The 21,290-nt window shown below is 44.0% G+C and overlaps 1 pseudogene; it reads right to left on the minus strand.

The window, feature by feature from the left end:
- Positions 1-5,536: 5,536 nt before the first annotated feature.
- LOC103600732 lies at positions 5,537-16,680 on the minus strand (annotated as a pseudogene).
- Between the last annotated feature and the right edge of the window lie 4,610 nt (positions 16,681-21,290).

A 21,290-nucleotide genomic window follows, 5' to 3' on the forward strand; every position in this document is an offset into this window, starting at 1 on the left:
TGTCGCAGGCATGGGTTTCTGCCACAGAAGGAAGCTGGGGACTTTCACCAGTGGCAAATGTCTCTCTCACCTCTGAGCTCATGTGGCATTTTTTTGCCATTTATCTTTGAAAAACCTAATCAGGAAACATAGCAAATAATCATTGTAATTGCCAGTGGCTGACATACACCTGACCCATAGTGGACACTCAATTTTCTTAAAAAAAGAATAAGTGAATAAACATCTTTATTCCCCTCCCACTCTGGGGGCACCCATATTTTTAATATTAGGAACAAGCACCTTCTTCTCTGCCCCTTTAGTGACACATCAAGGACACTCCAGCCACTACTGCCCACCTGGAAGCTTTATCCAGGGACCTGGCCTCCTAAGTCTCCTGCTCCACAAAAAGAGCCCACCTTGACCTAGAGTTTTGAGTGGGGGGAGTAGAAAAAGAAAAGGACTTAAAATCAGAGACCTGTTGTTACATCTTAGCTTTGTAACTTTAAACCTATGCTGGCCAATATGGCAGTCACTGGCCACCTGTGTCTATTTAAATCTAAATCAATTAAAGTTAGATACAATTAAAAATGTGGTTTCTCAATAACACTAGCCACATTTTCAGTGCTCAATAGCCACATGAGGCTAATGGCTTCCAAGCTGGACAGCACGGATACAGAACATTTCCAACACTGCTGAAAGTTCTATTGGACAAGTGCTGCCATAGACAAACCGGAGCCTCAATTTGCTCATTTAGGAAAAGTGAGGAGTCAGTTGGACTAGATGGTACCTAAGGTTCTTTCCTCCTCTGAGAATTTTGGAAAGTCTAGAATCTATGCCTGTTCCCTTTCAAGCTCTAGAACACGACTGGTTTATTCATGATTAGAATAGAAAATACCAGAGAATAAGGACAAGGGAAGTTTAGCCACTCAAAAAACTCAGGGCAAGAATTGGAGAAAGGGGGAAGCTGGCTTTGGCACAGTGCTGAAGCCACACTTTGGCCCTCACCCCTGCACCTGTACAGCCCTCCCACACCCTTCCCCAGCCCCAAAACATATATTCAGTTCCTGGGGCCTACTTTCTGCTAGAGGATAGTTGGCTAAGCTCACCAACTCATGCATTGCACTTTTGCATGGATGCCTAAGGGGTGCAAAGTCATAGCTCGGCATTCTTCAGGGCAAGAGCACTAGCAGGATCTAGCAGAGCTTGAACTGTCACTATCTAGCTGGTAACCTTGGGCAAGTCACCTGATAGAGCACAATTTCTTCATATGTAACAGTATGTAAGTCTATGGACTCCAAGGTAACCCCCACTCCAACATTCTAGATTGTAGCATTATGTTTTCCAAATCAACAGCAGGCCTGTGGGGAAGTTGCATTTAGGAGGTAGAATAAGTTTTTGTTGGCCGTGGAGGGATTAGCAAGATTGTTCCCAGAGAGATGGAGAGGGTGTCACGAAAGGGGGGGCATTCCCCTTCCTGAAGCCTGAGGCTGGGGAGAAGAGGGCAGGCTGCCCTTGGTTCTGATCAAGCTCCCTCCTGCGGATGAGTCACCCAGCATGAAAGGTGTGTCCGGGCGCCGGCCTGCCGTGGCTGGTTCATGGAATTCCTTATACGGCACTTGTTTTTCTAGCAGGTGATACGTTCCTGAACATGAAGCTTATTTTAAGTCAGTTCTTCAGGTGACATTCAGAAAATGTTTGCTTTGTTTTGTTTCACAAATGTTGTCTCAAATGTAACAGCCTTTTCACCAGGAAGTTTCCTCTGGATATGTCTGGCTACCACAGAGGTCACTTAGATTCAGAGTCCAAATCTGGGGGCACAGAGTGCTCTTTCCCCTCCCACAACCAGTCCCATGTTCTCATAGAAGAGGGCACAGTGAGGGCAGGAGCATAGACAACGCAAAGCCCTGCTGTAGCCATGGCTTTGTGCTCCTCCCACACCAGGGTTGTGTGGGAACAGAGCTTTGCACTTGGCCTTTCCACCCTCGTCTCCCTCTGCTCATGGCACATGGACTGAGGCAGTGTAGAAAGGCTTGGCACGCCCATGACAGCTGGGTGATGACAGTGATGGGACAGTCACATTCCCAGTGGGGAGACTGGGGTCACAGACCATGCACAGGGCCTTCTGCCTGTGCCCTGCTCCCTTACCTGGAGATGCCAGCCTATCCCAAGTCAAGTACAAGATGCCCAGCCCCTGGCAATACAGACTGTCAGCCCTGCCTGCCTGATCCTGGAGTGTCCCAATACCTTGTGTGCTGGCCAGTGATGTGCAGGCACCATGCTTCATGCCTTTCCACATGGTCTCTAATCCTCACATCACCCTGCAAGGTAGGTATTATCACCCGCCCTACTTTACAGAAAAGAAGTGTGGGGGCAATGACTTACCCAAGGCCACCCAAACAGAGAAGTGTCTGAGCTGGGACTAGAACCAGTGCTGGCAGGCTTTCGCACCCATGCTCTGGCTTCCAAAAGACTGGAGCCGTCCTAAGAATAAATGAGTTTAAGGTTCAGCCATTGGGAAATCTGAAAAAAAGCCTAAGAAGGGGAATGTGTTAATTTCCTATTGCTCCTGTAACAAATTACCACAAACTTAGTGGCTTAAAATAACACTGATTTATTCTCTTAGGCTTCTGGAAGCTAGAAGTCTGAAATCAATCTCACTGGGCTAAAGTCAAGGTATCAGTAGGGCTGGTTCCTTCTGGGAGTTCTAGGGGAGAATCCATTTTCTTGCCTTTTCTAGCTTCTAAAGGCCATCTGCATTTCTTAATCTCCAAAGTCCCCTTTGCCATGTAAGGCAACAAATTCACAGGTTCCAGGGATGAGGACATGGACATCTTTGGGAGGCATTTATTTAGCCTTCCACGGGGGATTGCTCATTTACCTAGAGAACTAGGAATAGCTGTTGGAAGTACATTTCTGTTTCCTCCTTCGCCTCTGCTCAGCCCTTTTCTCTTCTCCTTGGGTGGGAAGCGGGTCTGCAAAGATCCCAGGGGTTATAAGTGGAGAAGACTCCAACATAGAGGCTCTGGGCACACTCACCCCTGCCCCTCCTTGCCCCCGTACAGCCGTCTTTCCTGTGGGGGTGGTGGCAGGACAGTGAGAGGTTGGTGTCACCAAGCAGCTGGTGGCCTGAGAGTTGCTACATTAGGGAGGAAGCCTTCGTTCCCTCTAAACAACACCCCCACTCTCTTGTCAGGAAAAAGAGCACCCATTTGCTTTAGCTATTTTGTGTCCCGTCGCACCTGAAAAGTGTCCACTTTCCTTCCATGGTCTGCACAAGGCCCTGTAAGATGAGCCTCCTGCCCACATTTCCCACCTCCACCCAGGCCACTCCCCTCCCATTCACTGTGTTTCTGCCACACCAGCACGGTTGACAAAGGCAATGCTCACAATTTCAGCAGAACTGGCATGGCTTTTTCCTGGTACTGCTTGCTGGTAAGATGTGTGCAGTGGCTTAATTAGTTCACTTATGTTAGAATCTTGCTTTCCATGATCCATAGGCTTTTTTTGTTTTTGTTTATTTTTGGTAGCTGGCGGGTACAGGGATTGAAGCCTGGACCTTGGTGTTATCGGCACCATGCTCTAACCCACCTGACTTGCTGCTTTCTCCCCATATGTCTCCTATACACCTCATCCCCTCCCCTGCAATTTACTTGCATCTCCCTCCAACACCCCACTCTGGCCCAGAGATCAGGAGAAGCTGAGGCCACTAGGAGATGGAAAACGGAGGGAGCTACAGAGCACCTCCTCTCTGTGCCCACTCTGCCCTCACAGGCCTTCTGCAGGTAACTGATTAGCTTTGCCCAGGTACTCCCTGGAATGCCAGAAGCTGGAGGCAGAAACAGAGGCACTGCTTCCAGAGTTTTCAATGGGGAGGTCTTAAAACATTTGCAAGGGTGCCAGACTAAAGTTTTAAACTTGGGCCAGTAGCCAAATGTTATGTATGTATGTTTTTGTTTATATGTTCACTTGTTTCCAATGACCAAATCGTAGAGGAGAACCTGGGCTCTGCTCTCTGACCAACACACTCTTAACCCCCATGCCATATTGAGCAGGTCACAAAGTTTCTGAACCTGAGTTTTCTCATCTATACAACTGAAATAATAAGAATGCCCACCTTTGCCCTGCAAATCACATCTCCCACTCAGCCCCGGGCATTTCCTGAGCTGTGTGGTGAGCATTCACTCTTAGAAGGCGAGACTGAGAGCAGGAAGAGGAACCCTGTAGGGGAGCAAGGAAGTATGCAAGCATCCTGTGATTACCTTCCCCGGGCTGGAAGTCGATTCCCTCTGCTAGTAAGGTCAATAGCTACTCCTCACTGTACCCTGCTCAGAGATCAGTACTCATACTTTGCATTACACAGAACCTGCAGGAATAATCATAATACCCACTTACAGGGATCATAGAAAGGTCTAACAAGACAATGTAAAGTTCAGAGTAGTCTGATGATGAGAAGGGATGAAGGCACTGCAGAAAGAGCAACAGAGCAGGAGTCAGACGGCCTGGCGTGCAGCACCAGCTCCACCACTGACCGACGGGGCCTCCTTCCTGGACACGCCCTAACCTCTGGTCTTCAGTCTCCTCACCCATGAAATGAAGGTTAGGTCAAGGGGCATTGAATTTAAGATGGAAAGATGATCTGGGTAGGCCTGGCCTAATCATATGAACCCCTTAAAAGTGAAGAGTTTACTCTGGCTGAGGACCGAAAGGGAAGCCAGAGATTTGAAGCACAAGAAAGATTTGACACCTGGCTGATGGCTTGAAGATGGAGGGGACCACATGGCAAGCAGTATGGTGGTCTCTAGGAGCTGGGAGCAGCCCCCACTAACAGTCAGCAAACAACAGGGACCTCAGTTCTATGGGTGCAACAATAATGAGCTTGGGAGTCAACTTTTCCCCAGAGACTCTAAAATAGAACTTAGCCTGGCCAACACCTGATTTCAGCCTTCTGAGACCCCGAGCAGAGAACTCAGCCATGCTGTGCCAACTTCTGATCCGCAGAACTGTGAGCTACTGAGCAGATGTTGTTTCAAGCTGCTAAATTTACAGGAATTTGTTTCACTGTTATAGAATACTAACACAATCCGCACATTCTATGGTGGCTGACAAGGACCTCCACAGAATGCCATTCTCTGAGGGACCCCTTGAGGAACTCTGACTGGATTGTCCCTGCCATTTCTCCTGGCTCCAAGTTTCTGTTTTTCTTTACTTTTCTTTTTTTTTTTTCCAATGGGCACTAAATCCAACATTTATTTTTCTCTCCATATCTATATCCAGTGGTGATATAGGCCAATTTCTAAACAGATACAAATTTTAAAAAATGAGGAAAGCCATGTTTTGCTCAAGGATACTGTTGTTCACATACCATATGGGTTGTTTGACAGCAGATACTAATTTGCCAAGCTTCAGATGGCACATCGCTGTGTTGTGAGTTCAGTATTTCCAGCCAGTCGTTGCTCCTTGCTCTGGAGACTATAGTGGCATGTGCTGCTAAGAGACCACCTCGTAGCCACCACTTCTCTTCTCACATTGAATCCACTGTGCTAGAACGCTCATGCCCTTAAGATGCAAGGCGTAGCAGAAAGCCTCCCACAAATCCACTGGATATCCATCTGTTTGATAAATTCTGTTGCTTCTTCAATTGTATTGTTGATTTCAAGTGCTGCATTATTTGCTTGTTTCTTAACCTGTCTTTTTGCCTTGTTTGCATCTTTTTCAACTCTCTTCCAGTCGATCTGCACACAGCCACTGTGACTGGCAATCTGAAGAAGAAAGCCACCACCTACTGCAGTTGCTGCAAGTTTTCCAGCTTTCTGGAACCAAAATCCTGCACACCATCCAGTCACGCCACCCATTACAATCTGGGTAGCTACTGAGTATTTTTCAACCGTAGGTGCTGAACTGTGGCCAAACACTCGGTTCCACCAGTGGTGTCTTCTCACATACTCAGTTAAACCCAACACTTCATAAGAGTCGTCATCACTTTTATATTTTGGGGAGAGGGGTTCCAGGTCACTATGATCCCAAATTTCTATATTGCCTCATTCCACTTCATTCTGAGAGTGGCTTCATGGAAATCATAATTGAAGCTGTGAGCTATAAGAAGTCTTCATGTTTTTGTTTGTTTGTTTGTTTTTTGTTGCTTTTTGTTTTTTTGTCTAGTGACCTGGGGACCATTAGAAAGATGTGGGAATTGCTAAGCAATAACTGTGTAAACATGGAGTGGGGAAATAAACATTTTCCAGGGTTTGGGTAGTCTGATGATATTGGAAACTTATTGGCAGTCAGTAGAATCAAGTTACATATCACCCATGGGTAAGAATGAGGTCATTTACCTTTTAAGTATAGCTCTAATCTGAGAAGCTCAGAGTCCCCTTTACTCTCTTGGCCAGACCGAGATGAAATTGCAGCAAAGGCATTGCGATCAGAGAGAGTCGTCAGCCCAGCTAAGGCACTTAGGGCAAGTAGAGAACAAGAGGAACTTGGCCAAGGAAGCTGGCGGAGTCCATCTGTATCCGTTGGGTTGTTCCCTTTGAGTGTTCTCTGACGCAAAGGAGGAAATTCATGGGTGACTTTAAATCTCACCAGCATTCCAATGAAAACAGGAATATTGCCTGTGGAAACACTTCCTGACTCAGAAAAATAGTTATGACCTCCAAGCCCCTAGCTGTCCAGTCGTGTCCTGGTACTCCCCGGGTGGAGCTACTTTCACAGTAGGGACAGACAGCATCATAGAGTCAGAAACTTGGGCTGGAATCTTAGCACTATCACTTACTAGTTGTATGCCTTGGATAAGCTGCATAACTTCTTTGAGCCTCAGTTTCCTCACTCACAGGGATGAATAAGAGTGCCTCCCTAACTAGGAATAACAGTGCCCACTTCTGCAAGGACTAATAAAAATTGCATAAGATAACATACATAGAAGATCTCACACAGTATTTAATAAGTGTCAATAATAGTAGCAGTAATTATATTTTTATCATTTGTCCTTTAACAGTTTCCATACTTAAGCTCTATTGGAATCAATTCTTCCCTTCTGGGTGCAACTATCATCCTGCCTCTGGCCTGGTGTTCATTCCTGCAGAATTTGTGTAGTGCCTGTCATATGGCTAAGGCTCCCCTTGTAACCAAAGTCAATGACCTTTAAGAAATAATCCTTATTCTCTAGGAACTTATATTTTTGTATTTGAGAGATATATAGATTGTATCAGCAAAATGGGGTAAGTTATAGTATTAATAAACCATAAACTGCCATGGCAGTCTTTGGTGTCATTACTACTGTTATCATTATTGTTAGTATTACTATGAGCAGCTGAAGAGTAACCACAGCATTCAGTATTTGATGTGTATTCTTAGAGTTTAGAATAAGTAAAGTTCAATGTGAAGCTACAGGTTGGGAGAGGTCCTGTGTGGGGCAGGATAGGAAGGGATGGGGCCTGAACCTGTGCTCAGAGGGGTGGATTAGAATTCTGTAAATGGAGGGAACAGCTCAGTAAGATACTTGAACCTAAGGCTGACCACGGTGTGATCAGGTGGAGTGAGGGGGCTGTCATGTGTTGGGGCTGTCATGTGTTGGAGTGTTGAAGGTGAGAAGCTTCTGTAGGAAGAGAAGAGGCTGTTTTAGAAAGCTTTGAGTACCACACTGGAATGTTGGGGACTTGGCACTGACACAGTAAATAGGTTGTAAATAAGTCACTTAGGTTGTTTAAGAAATGGAGTGAGGCATGTGGAGATTGGCCCCTTAGGCATAACCACAGGCAGCAGTGTGCAGGCTGGGTGGTCTTGCTGGGAGACTGGAGATGGGGAGTCTGGAGGCAGGGAGGCCAGTGTGAAGGCTGCTGTGAAAATCTTCAGACAGAGGCAAAGAGCTTCTGTAGGGCAACATTTCTCAAACTGCAAGGAGTGCATGAATCCCCCGGGGTCCTGCTCCATTGTGGATTCTGATTGAGAATCTGCATGGAGTGTCTCTCAGGTGATGCTGATGCTACTGGCTGGAGACTACACTTTGAGTAACAAGGACCTAGACTAAAGAGTAACAACAGAAATGGAGAGAGGTGTGTGCATCAAAGGGAGGTTGAACAAAAGTAAGTGCTTGTCGTAGTGCTGAAACACACCACAACACGCCTGAACCTCCAAAACAGTATGCTCAGTGAAAGAAGCCAGACTCAAAAGAACTCATACTGTATGATCCCACTTATATGGAATGTCCAGATAAGGCAAAGATATAGAGACAGAGAGTAGATGAGTGACTGCCTAAGACAGAGAGTGGAAATAGAAGTGATTGTACATGGGCATGAGGATGTTTAGGCAGTGATAAAAATGTTCTAAAATTAGATTGTGGGGATTGTTGTATAATTTTGCAAATGTACTAAAAATGGCTGAATTGTACACTTAAAATACATGAATTTTATAGTATATAAATAAAGTTGTGAGTTAAAAAAATCAATGCTAATTTGAGTTTGCAACATAGAAGATAATGGAAAGGAAACAGTATAAGAAAAAACCCATAGGTTCAGGCTGTGCCATAGATAGGCTGTGCTTGTTCTCCCTGGCTTCCTCCTCCTGAAAGCAGCAAGCTTGCAGGGGCTGGGATCTGAGTTCAGAGCTAACCTAGGTGTCTAGACACATACATAGCTAGAGAAAGCATCAGAAGAAAAGATAGAACCATTAGAAAATATATAATATAATAACCTAAATAGGTGGCTCATCCATTACTTTTTAAATACTTATTCTCTACTTATACCCCAGTAGTATCTCTCAGATTGAAAAACTATATATCTTCAGGTTTCCATGCACAAAACTACTCAGACACTGTGCTGCTTTGCCCACTGCGTATACACAGCAACAGAACCTGGAGATGCTGGGTCAGTGTGGTGCCAGGATCAGTAGCATCAGCATCACCTGAGAACTTGTTAGAAATACAAATTCCTAGGCTCCACCTTAGACTTACAGAATCAGAAACTGAGGGTGGAGTCAGCAGCTTGTTTTAAGAAGCCCTCCAGTGATTATCTGCCTGCTAATGTTTGAGAACCTCAGCTCCAAGTCACTATAGACACACACACACACACACACACACACACACACTCCAGCTTCACTTGAGAAATGATGTCAATTTGAAGACAAGAGCCACTGCCTTATGAGGGCAGAAGTTAAGATGGCAAATATGAGGCACAAATGCAGCCATTTCCATCTTCCCTGTCCATGCTGGTCACCACTAATCAATGATTGCACTCCTTCCCCCTGAGCTGGGGCAGCAGCAGGAGACAACCTCACCAGGTGCCCTGCAGTAACATGGGGTTGGGTGGGGGAGGCTGAAGTGGATTACAAATTTTACCACGGAAGAATTTGGTAGAGAGCAAGAGCCTGTTATAATGTCACTGATTCCCCCAAGGTCTTGGGTGGCATGTAGGAGGTTCAGAATTTCCAATTGTCCAAGCTAGGAAACATGTACTAAAAGTGTGGTGGACCAAACAAGGCTTGGAGTCCAAACAAATAAATTCACCAAGTGCTAGTACCTCCAATCCACAATTAATGGCAAAGTGCCAGATGTTAACATAAGTCCCAAAAGTCCAGATGGTATTTGCCTCATTTGGTGGAAACCGATGCAGGTTGCCCAGTGACCGGGTAGGCAAGGCACATCTCAGTAGAAGTCAGAGAAGACTGAGAAGACAGCTCAGACCAAGGACCCCTCTCCCAACTGCCTTGTTTAAGAGTAAGCTTCCCCCTACCAGAAGCTGTGTAGGGAAAGGGAGGGTAGAAGGAAGTTTCCTTGAGGACATAGATATGGTTCTGACATTGAAACATTTAGCCTAATATTTACCCAAAAGAGACAGTTGTGAACTGGAAGAGACTGGGTTATCTGTGAAACTGAGCTGGATAGCAACTTTAGATCAGTTACAGAAATAAAGTTAAATTTGGGGGGCAAACATCTGATTTCTAACTGTTTAAGTTACCCATCGAAACATTATTGATTTCAGATTTTTTGTCCTTAGGTGAGTTCCTCCTGGTCCAGCTAAGACAAGTGGGGGGTGGGAGGCAGAAGTCAAGTTGGCCCCGGCCTCGGAGTGTTGACCAGCTCCAGGTTTCAACACAAGGTGCCCTCATCCCATTTCAGAATGCTTCCCCTTCAGCCTAAAACATTTCGACAGTTAGTGCCATTTGGTCCAGTCACATACTCACAGCTGGTAACTGGAGAAGGTGAACATGTGCTTCCAACATTCACTTTTCATAGAATCATGAGGTCAAAGATCATCTGGCCAAACCCTCTCATTTTACAGATGAGGAAACCAAGGTCAAAGAAGCTAAACTCAGTTACTTGGGAACAGTAGACAAAGCTGGAACTAGAATCCGCATTGCTTCAACTTCAAATCCACTGCTTTTTCTACCACATCAAGCTGTTCATAAACCAGAAATGATTGATTCCATACACTGTATATATTCCAAAACCCAAGCATTCAAAATAGTCTTTTTCTTTACAGCAACCATTGATGTTGGCTTCCCTTCTCCTTCCTGCATTTGTTTTGAGAGATGCCGTGAGTCTCCTGATGAAAAGCTATTCCAAGAGAAGCTGAGACAAAGCCTCCATGATCTATGGCTGCCAAAGTTAGCTTCTTCACAGCTGCACCAGCACATCGGAGGCTGGAGGCGGCTGGAGGCGGCCAAGCTGTCTTTGGTGTTGTATTAAGAGGTGTGAGCGCCTGGAATTCTATAACCCAAAAGGACCTTCTGAGGGGCAGCTGCCTTCTCAGGGTTTTTGAAGGACCACCCTGGTTTGACTGAAGGAGGGCTTTGCATGTGTAATGGTACATGACTTTCAGAGTGCCAGAATCCAAAGTTTCCACCAGCCCATGAGAATGTGGACAAATCTTAGATAGGATTTGGTGATAATGTTGCATATCTTATTTCTTCCATTACCTAAAGAATTTTGTCTTTAATTCATAGAAAGAAAAGTGGAAATCAGAGCAATTACTTGGATAATTTACTCCAAAGGTGCATGTTTGCTTTAGTTTCCTGGAATGGCTTTTCGGCAACTGATTCAGATGCAAGTGTTATCTGTTACCATGAAATAAGGAGGGTCTTCATGAAAGATTCGTATTGTCTGTAATTCCATTTTTTCTCCACGAACTTTTTGAAGTACCCTCATAAGTCTCATGGCAGCTGAGCTTGGCTCAGGGTATGAGTTTGGAAGCCTACTTGCAGCCCTCTTCCAAAGTGACCAGAACCTTCTCAGTCACCCAGGACAAATGACACCTCCTCACCCTCAGTCTCTTCTTTGTCAGAGAGAGAGACAGTGAGAGAACCATCTCCTTAACTTACATTTTCAATAATGATTTTATTTTGGGCTGCTAATGTTTATATGATTTTTAAAATGTTCTCTCCGTGGACAGGGTGTCTTCCTCTCAGATCACAGTGATAGCTGGAAGAATGAACTAACATAGATAATTTTCTCATTTAACTATTGGGGTATGTGGTTGACTTCTATTAGCTCTAACATGAGGGAAGCAAATAAATTCAATAAAATTTACACCAAGTCTTGCTTGTTTTCTACTATTAACTATCTAATTTTATGATTTTTTTTGGCATAGAGGAGATGTGTATCTAACTCTGGGCTGAATGGCAATTCTGAAGACATATTTGCTGTCAATTAACATGTTTCAGCTTTTCCAGAACTTGATGGGAGAGGTTGGACTATGTTATATTTGTCTAATGGTAAAATTTGTACATATATCAACATGAAAAGCTCTTCAGCAAATGTTACTATTGCCTGGCTGATGCCTCGCATTTCAATTTCAAATTCTCATATTGGTCTGAATGTAACCAAAACCCTTCTCTTCTCTTACCTAAATATCATCCCTTGTCTTCTAGAAATAAGAAAAAAATAAAACACACATACGCACATATCTCACCCTCTGCCCTTTGTCTCTCCTACTGCCAATACCAACAAATGCTGGGTGGGTAAGTCATCTTTGTTCAGATCTTCCTCTGAGTCCTTGGAAGCCTGTCTCGGAAAGTTGATGGTCTCAGCTGGAGGTCACAGGGAGGCCAGCAGCATGTACTTGTTCTGGAGGACAGATTTCCTAGACAGAAGTTCCTTCTTCTGCTCACTTGGGTTGTCCTTCCTATGCTGTGGAAAGCAAGTTTCCAGTGAGTTCTGTGCAGCAGCTGTCCATTCCCAGCCAAAGGCAGATGGGTCTCCTGGCATATTCACACCTGGGCGAGCTGAGTCCTTGGAATAGACAGTACCATGGTAGAGAGAAAAGAGAAGACAAACCCCCCTCGGATATTATCAGGGCCAAACTCCCAGTGATGAAGGATTGTACTCCGCCATCTGCACTGGTGGCCCCCAAGCAGATCCATTTTATAGAAAGAACATCTGTTTCTAAAAATCCTACCTGGTTTTTCATGGAAGACATTATTATTTGTACGCTGGAAGATGTTTTTAAATCCCGACTTTGAATGATTTTTCACATGAGAACTAATGGAATTTTAGGGCTAGAAAAGATCTTAGCTCTCATCTAGCTGTGCCCTCCCATTTTAACTATTAGGAAAACAAAGTCCAAAAAGATTTAGTGGTTTTCCCAAGCTCTCAGAGTAGAGGAGCCATGGTTAGAATTAACTGAGCCCTGTAAGATAATTATTTTAAAAGAACAACAAAAACTCATGATTTTAATTATTAGAATAATAATTACTAGAAAATACATGTTAAGAGACAGAGAAAGGCAGGATAGGAGCTTTCAATAGGGCAGTTCATCATAGTGGCTAGAAGCACAGGCTTTGAGGTAAGCTGACCCGATTTCAAGGCTCAGCTCTAATATCTATTAACCACGTGCCCCTGTGTAACTTTCTGGGCCTCTATTACCCTCAGTTTCCTCGTGTGTAAGCATTTGGATGATAACAGTACAGCAGACAGCAATCTAATCCCCCTACCCCCCATTTTCCCTTTTTGTAACAGAACTCTGATCCCGGTTACAAGGGTGAGGGGACAAATTACCTGGCCTGTGATCTTCAAAGGAGCCTGAGACAATTTTGATGGGTGTTAATACAAACTCCTTACAAGTACTTTTATAAATTGATAGTCCTGACTGGGTGGGGTCTTGAAAATGTTTTCCCTCTGGCTCAAACCTGCTGTCATAGGCCTGAGTGATTTTTTTTTTTTTTTTCCATTCTTAACCTTCTTCTACATGCTTTAGGGAGGCGGTGAGCCTTGATTGGCCTGGAAGCCAGCCACGGTGGTCTCTTTCTTCTTGTGATGGTTGCTTTAGGCATGGGCACGTGAAGCAATTGTGTGTACTCTCTAAGGGAGTGGGGGGCTTCTGGGACAGGTTTACAACAAAAGACCCATTGGGGAAAAGACTCAATGTTGCCACGAGAGGATGGGATGTAGCATCCCCCTCAGGGCCACGAGGAGAGCTTGCTTAAGGACCACCTGCCATGCTGAAGATGCAGAGCAAAATGCAGAAATAACAGATCCTGATGCCTCTGCATTTATGTCCTCTGGAGCCACTCCACAATGGAATTTCTTATAATGTAAGGTAATAAGCTTCCTCCCGTTTAAGCCAATCTTTTGTTATTTATAGCCAAGCGCATTCAAACTGGTGCAGTAGTACTTACCATATAAGGTTAGTGTGAATAGTACAGGATAAATGCGGTAAGAGAAATAGTATACAACCAAGGGCAAAGAAAGCCTTCAGTAAACATTGGCTGTCAATGTTGTCATAGTTATTATTGTTCTAAGAGAGTATATAGTGGAAATGAATATCTTTCACACTTTGCCATCCTATTCTCTAGTGGAAAAAAAAACTTGTTTATAATGTTTTTTGTATCCTTATATCAAATTTTAAAAAGCAAAAGTAAAATATTGTACTTATTCTTTTTTTTTCTTTTCTTTTCTTTTTTTTTGTTTTGTGACTGGTAAGGGGATCGGAACCCTTGGCTTGGTGTCACCTGCACCGCGCTCAGACAGTGAGTGCACTGGCCATCCCTATATAGGATCCAAACCTGTGGCCTCAGCGCTCCCAGCGCCGCTGCACTCCCAGCGCCGCACTCTCCCGAGTAAGCCATGGGTTTGGCCCCTTATTATTTTTCAATTCCAAAATATTTCCTAATTGATATGTTGATGTCCATAGTAACTTGCCAAGTCAGTTGGGAATTACCTCTAATCCCCATGCATGTGTCTTGCTTAGTAATCTTCCAAATATTTGGAAATATTGCCTTCCAACTGAAAACATTTGGTTTTTCATAATTCTCCTTTTAAATGCAGGGGGAAAAAAGTGTGCTTTGAAATGTCAAAGGACATAAATAACCAGCGTAGACTGCCGTAGTGCACATTACGGACCAGTTCCTAAGAGAGCCAGGGCCTGACCACCCTGATGAGGGATTTTTGCTGCAACTTGTTACAGTATCTGCAGAGGCAGAGTAGCAGTCACTCTATGTGGCAATGACTTGATCTGTTTCCAAGGGGATGTCACCCTAAGTCAATGACCATGTGGACATGGGCTGCAGCTCTGGTCTCTAAGGACCCTGTACTCTACCCTGTGGTAACCAAGTGGGCCACAGAAATTCAACCAAAGTTCAGGTGACCCAACAGGAAATCACCCAGAAGGGATTGAAGGAGAGGAGACACACCATCAGCTAAAATTTCCTCCAGAAATGATGGGCAGTCAGGGAGCGCTTCTGACTGAAGAACAAGATTCAGAAAAGTGAGGATCCAGGAGGGTCTTTACAGATCTCTTTCTTCCTCTGGAATTTGTAATAACAACTCTTCCCTCTGAACTCTATGGGCCATAGGAACGTAAAAATGCTTATACATTGAAAGTAGTAAAGGAAGTGATTAAAAATTTCCCGTGAGTTCATACCTGTCCAGAAATTTCCTGTTTCTAACATGTGGTTTGAGAAGAACTTCCTGGCACTTTAATGGGGGAAAATATGCTATTTGTATAGTGATGTGGTATAGTGTGACTTTGGAGTAAAGCCAGTGGTTCTCACTCCAGCTATACTTTAAAATCATGCAAGAAGCTTTGTTTAAAATGCTAACACCAGGGCCCTATTCCAGGCTGCTAATTACATCAGCTTCTCTAGGTCTAGGGTCCAGGCATACGTAAGAAGGTAGGTACTTGTGTGTGTATATATGAGTTTTCTAAGCTTCCTGGCTGAGTCCATGGATAAGAATTTACCGAATTAGGCCCAGAGTTAAATCCTGGCTCCCCAGTTTCTGAACTGTGGAACGTGGACACATCCTTTTCTCTCTGTGCCTCAGTTTCCTTGTCTGTAGGCTGGGGTTTACAATAGCATAACAGACTAAATGGATGATGCATGTAAAGGAATTAGCCTAAACCTCAGTAGGTCATGTCAGGTCCGTTCCCTCTACATGGGACTGTTCCCTCCATTTCCCTGCAGAGTGAGGTTTGCACGTGCAGAAAGAACCAGCAGGTGCAGCAGAGGGCTGGGAGAGTTCACGGGAAAGAGAAGGTGCCACTTTCTTTTATCTTGTCTGTCAAGTGAGCTTGTGAATTCCTGGAAGAAAGCAAGTGTCCTGAAATAGCCGCTTGAAATGAGTCCATTAGAAAGGACTCCACACCGAGGGAAAAAAAAAATCCTTCTCCATCTCTCCTCCCTGTTGGCAGTCATACATGAAGATGATGAAAGGTACCATGCCCTGCTGTGCACATCAGCCGGCCTGTCACAAACATCTGCAGAAAGTAAACAGCAATGGCGTTGACCCCTGACATGAAAGACATAGAGAAACAAGGAGGACCAGTGTTCACCTGGCACCAACTGCCAGCATCAGTCTTTTCCTGAGGCTGTAACTTTGCACGTCTGTCTCTGCCGGTACACTGCAGGCTCCCTGGGAGCCAAGGACTGAATCTCCTTAACACTAGCTGCCATTTATTGAATGCTTTCTAAGTATCAAGCACATATCTAGTTTATCTCATTTAATATTTATGACATTTAAGGGAGGTGCTGCTATTTCCCACTGTGAAGGGGAGATGTCTTAGGAAGATGAAAAACTTGCCTGAGTTCACATAAATCAGGAGAATGGTCAGACGTGAACTCAGGTTTGTAACTGGCTCTAAAGATTTTATATCTCAGTCCTAAAAATGTCCCTGGCATATAGGATGCCCTAATGTTTGATGAAAGAGGAAAGCTGTCTTTTTCAGAAGAAAACCAAAAGAACTAAAAGCCGGCACCTACATCAACCTTACAACCTGCACCATTACTTACTGATTTCTTCTGAACCACAGTCAGCTGAACCCACCTGGGGAGCAGCTGGTGTCTTCCCAAGGTTGCTATGGATTTTTTTAAAAATCAGCCTGAAAAAGCCAGACTTAGCAAATCATACTTTTATTTAAAACATGAAGGTAAACCTAACACCTCTATACTTGTCTTATCTCCCCAACTTGACTGTAAGCCACTGAGAATGGAATTCTACATAATACTTCTCACACTGTCCTATAGCCTAAGCAGAAATACTGGCCATCCTTGGAGGCCTGGTCAAAATCCTGCTGTGAACTTGGCCTTCTCTCAACATTTTTATCCATGTAGAATCAAATTAGAGTGAGCACTCAGGGAAGACTAGAAGGGGAATAGAAGTCACCAAACAGCAGCACGAAGCACGGCCACGAGAAGGTGGAGCAGCCCTCCCAGACTCTGAGCTGTGGTCACGGTGGAAATGTGTATCGCGTCCATGTCCAAAGGTGCAGTCATCTTTAGCACACCTAGCAACACCCCCTGGCAAACCCTCCCTCTTCTTTTTTGCTGCCTCTGCAATTCCGCTTTGAGGTTAAGTCGGTGGTACAGTAGTGAAAGGGAAGAGGAAGCAGGCTGCAATGCACGAATAGGGCCACGCTCAGAATCACTGGATTGGAGACAACTTAACACGTGAAAGGTCCTTGGAAACTATGTAGTCAAACCTCCTATTTCCTTAGATGAGCAAACTCAGACTGCAAATCAAGAATTGATGTGCTCCTCGTCATACAATCAACCAGTGCCGGGGCTAGAGCTCGGGCCCTAGGTCCTGACTCCCACCCCTCTGCTCTTTTGACTTCCCAGGCTGCCTCTGTACGCAGTGAGGAAGAGATGAGCCTACAGGCCTGTGTGCACTGCTGGGAGGAGTCCAGGGGCTGCCCAGGAGTGGGGCAGTGAGGAAGCCAAGTGAGGGCTTGCCAAGGAAGCTCCACAAGCCAGTCCAGTGTGGCCGTCCCAGGCCGTGATTTTCCTGCACACAGAACGTCAGGTAGAGGGCCATTCAGCTGGTCACTGGGATGTCAAGAAGAGGTGGTTCTATGTGACTTTGGTTTTATTAGTTACTCTAAGGATGCAGTAAGCTGACCAACCACAGACAAGAAAACTTAAGTTTCCAAGTTTGCAGAAATTGGAAGCTTCTTATTTCCATATAATCAGATCTAGAGAGAAAATAACGGTTTTCAAATTCCAACCTTCTCAAATTAATCAGGAAAAGATATTTATGATGTCAACACACATATATTAGTCTTCAACTTAATGCAAGAGAAAATAAAAGGGCCAAATTACTCACATGAAAATGTGAAATTAATAACTTTATAGACCTGAAAAAGCATGAGATGCATAGATTATTCAGAAGAAGAGAAAGATTTCTTTTCTTTTTTTTTTTCCTTTTTGTCTTTTTTACTGACGGGTAATGGATCGCAACCCTCGGTGTTGCGCCCGCACCACGCTCAGCCAGTGAGCGGGAACCGGTCTCCACATGGGATCCGAACTCTCCAGTGCGCCACCGGGCCGGCCCGAAAGATTTCTTTTCTTAAGCTTCAAATACAGTCATGTATCACTTAATGACAGGGATATGTTCCGAGATATGCAACGTTAGGCAATTTTGTCGTATGAGGATCTTAGAGAGTACTCACGCAAACCCACATGGTCTATCCTACCACACACCTGGGCTATATGGTATAGCCTGTTGTTCCTATGCCACAAACCTGTACAGTATATTTACCAAACCATGCAGTATACTGTACTGAATACTGTAGGCAATTGTAACATAATATTAAGTATTTGTGTATCTAAATATGTCAATACATAGAAAAGGCACAGTAAAAATATAGTATAAAAAATAAAAAGCTGTTACACCTGTATAAGGCACTGACCATGAGTGGAGCTTGCAGGACTGGAAACTGCTGTGGGTGAGTCAGTGAGTGAGTGGTGAGTGAATGTGAAGGCCTGGGACATGACTGTGCACTACTGTAGACTTTATAAACACTGTACACATAGGCTACACTAAATTTATAAAAATTTAAAGTAATTGCACTATGTTACTATGGCTATCACATGACTAGGCAGGAGGAATTTTTCAGTTCTATTGTAATCTTATGGGACCAGTGTTGTATGTGCGGTCTGTCATTAACTGAAACATCATTATGCAGCACGTGACTGTACTTAATTGGATCACATGCCTGTACTTAATTAGATCTTTTTTTTTGAAATTCTGTCCAATTAAATCTATTTCAGCATGTCCCAGGATAGCCTTCCTCGGTAACCTGTGCCAATCTTGAGTGAGTCTTACTTTAGCAAATTTCCTTCTGTTAGCTAACATGTCTTTCAAGGTAGCTCATGGTCAATATTCCCCTCTTGAGGAGTGGATGATGGATGTTAAGTCCTCGCCTTCCTTACTGGTATCTTTCTCAGGAGCGTGGTGCCTTGCTGATGAGCCATCAGCCTTTTGATGAGTGAGGCCTGGAGGCACCTGGAAACCAAAGATAGGGCCACAGAGTTGGCTGGCACAAGCTGCTGCTGTGATTGTGGAGGACTGCTGCTGTTTGGGAGGGTAAATTGGAACATCCAAGATGAAGCTATTGTCAGTACCTGTCTGATCTTGAAAGATCTTGGCCAGCCACATGTTTTCCTGTTTTTCCAGCAAGATCAACTTTCATGAATGATCTTGTAATTTTGTTTATCTTCTGGCGCCATGGCTGTCAAACTTTGCAGCATGAATCCATTCATGTTGCAAGATTCACAACACAACCGGTGAAGTTGGCACTGACCCTGAATCAATCCATCACACGTGGACTTTTATGCCTTGGCGTCCAATTACAGCACATTTGCCCAAATCAAATCTTTTTGGGGTTTGTTCAGAGTTATCCAGTGAAAAAGTCAGTTTGTGCAGTGATCAAAAATACCCAAAAGTGGGCTTGCTCTTAACCCACTCGTTTCTACTGGAGTGGAAAGGGGGAGACTTTCTCTCAGTTGTGTTCTCCTACCACAGTGGTGCTCTTTGGTAGATTAGAAAAAGCTGTATCTGGAATAGGGGGGAGGTGGTTCTTTTAGCTAAGGGAATTTTCATAAGCCCAAGAGAAGGCAGATTGCTTTGGATCTGAGACCAAACTCTTAAAATAGCAGACTTTAAGTTTTTGTACATGCTTTTACTCATATTCATTTTTGATAGGCAGTTTTGTTGTGTTTTGAATTTAAGCCATGATAAATGACCTTCCTTGTGTTTCCCTTTCCCAGATTACATCAATGTTAGGCACTTACTATGTGTGAGGCCTTTTGCTTAGAGTTTTTGGATCAGACTCTCCCTCTTTCTAAGTACATGTTTTGTCTCTAATGCTCTGGTCCTAAAGGGACAAAGAGGGGAGTGGGGAAGGGTGAGGCTGGAGGAAGGGAGTGCAGGGATGACCTTAAAGACATGATACACAGAGAAAGAGCTGTAAACTCACAGTGTCTTCATTCCCCTTTAGAGACCCTATGCTTTTATTGTCCTATTTCGAATCTAGTAATTTTGTCCTGTTTTGTCCCCAGCAATATGGAGTTTCACAGATAAAGCAGAATTTTCTTTAATTGCAAAGTCTATTCTCCTTAAAGCTTCAAAAGAATGCTTTGGTGAAGTTGTCTGTGCACACACTGAGCAAACCCATCCAATTTATGGATTTGTTCTTTTACCAGGTATTCCAAAGTCTGTTCTTCTCTCCGACTGACATTTTTGTTCAACATCACCAGTGATATCATTGACACTGATCTCCTTCTGGGCACCCTGAGAAGATTTTCAGCTGCCTCTTTACATTGTATAGAAATAAATGTTGTAGTTTTTGCAGGCCTATTCAAACCACTACCGACCACTGGTGCCTTGTATTGTCCTTTATTTTTTACATGGCTATCTTCTATCTCCTATTAGATGAGTGAGACAAACTGCTTTTCCAACTCTAGAGAAGATTTTCTAGTTCTTTTACCTATTTGAATACTTGGGCTTTAGCTCAGAGCCCAGATGCAATTGTTCTTGATGGTCCTGATGCTAGTTAAGCAAATATCTTCTAGACTTGAATTTGTTTTGTCCTTTCTCAAATGCCACATGTCTAAATCTCAAATTAGAAACCTCCAGAAACATCCCCTTCAGAAAAGTAACCAAAGACCCACAATGTTATTAGAGTTCAGAGGAACCTAAATATTCAGTTGGTCCATCAACCTCATTTTACGGATGAGGACACTGAAGTCTTTCAGACAGAAACTTGAATACTATGTCTCCAGTGAAAGTGCTTGGAGAGGGCTATTCGCCTTTGATAAACTTAACTACTGTGGCAAAAATGTGGGAGTGAAAAAAGTCTAGGCCTTTTCCCATGCCCTGAGGGTTAGTTTCAAGATTTCATTGGATCATAACAACAATAAATAAAACCCATTATTCATATGGATGGGTTGTTCTTCTAAGGATCTTAAAGTGGAATGTATTGGGGAATAATTTTTTTTCTAGACTTTTAATTTGAGAGCTAACTGCATCTCTACAATGATTGGAGGGGAAGAAACAAACATGCCTCCAATGTGCCTAGTACCATACAGTGGACCAAGCACGGCTTCACTAAAAGAGCTCTTTTTCTTACAAACTCAAGTATTCGGTAAACCTATCAACCAACATGGTATATTCCTCCCTTTTGAATTCAATACAATGAATGAAAGAAAATGGATGGATTAATTAACTAAATAGCTTACTAATGGGATCCAGGACTGACCCTTATTGGAAAGATTCAGAACAGGGTTCTTGCATGTGAAATTTCACTCTATAGTTCTATAATGGAAGTCAAGTATAATTTTTTTAAACCTGTAAGTATGATAGTATGATGGTTGTTTAAGAATACATTCTGATCGGCCGGCCCGGTGGCGCACTGGATAAGTGTGCCGCTTGGGAAGCGCAGCGGCGCTCCCGCCCGAGGGTTCGGATCCCACATACAGACCGGTTCCCGCTCACTGGCTGAGCGAGGCGCGGGAGCAACACCGAGGGTTGCAATCCCGTTGCCCGTCCCCGGTTCGGTATGGGGGCCACACCGCGATTGATACCCTGCATCTCCACACGGGAC

Source organism: Galeopterus variegatus, unplaced genomic scaffold, assembly GCF_000696425.1.
Source record: "Galeopterus variegatus unplaced genomic scaffold, G_variegatus-3.0.2 Scaffold3431, whole genome shotgun sequence".
In the NCBI taxonomy this organism is placed as follows: Eukaryota; Metazoa; Chordata; class Mammalia; order Dermoptera; family Cynocephalidae; genus Galeopterus; species Galeopterus variegatus.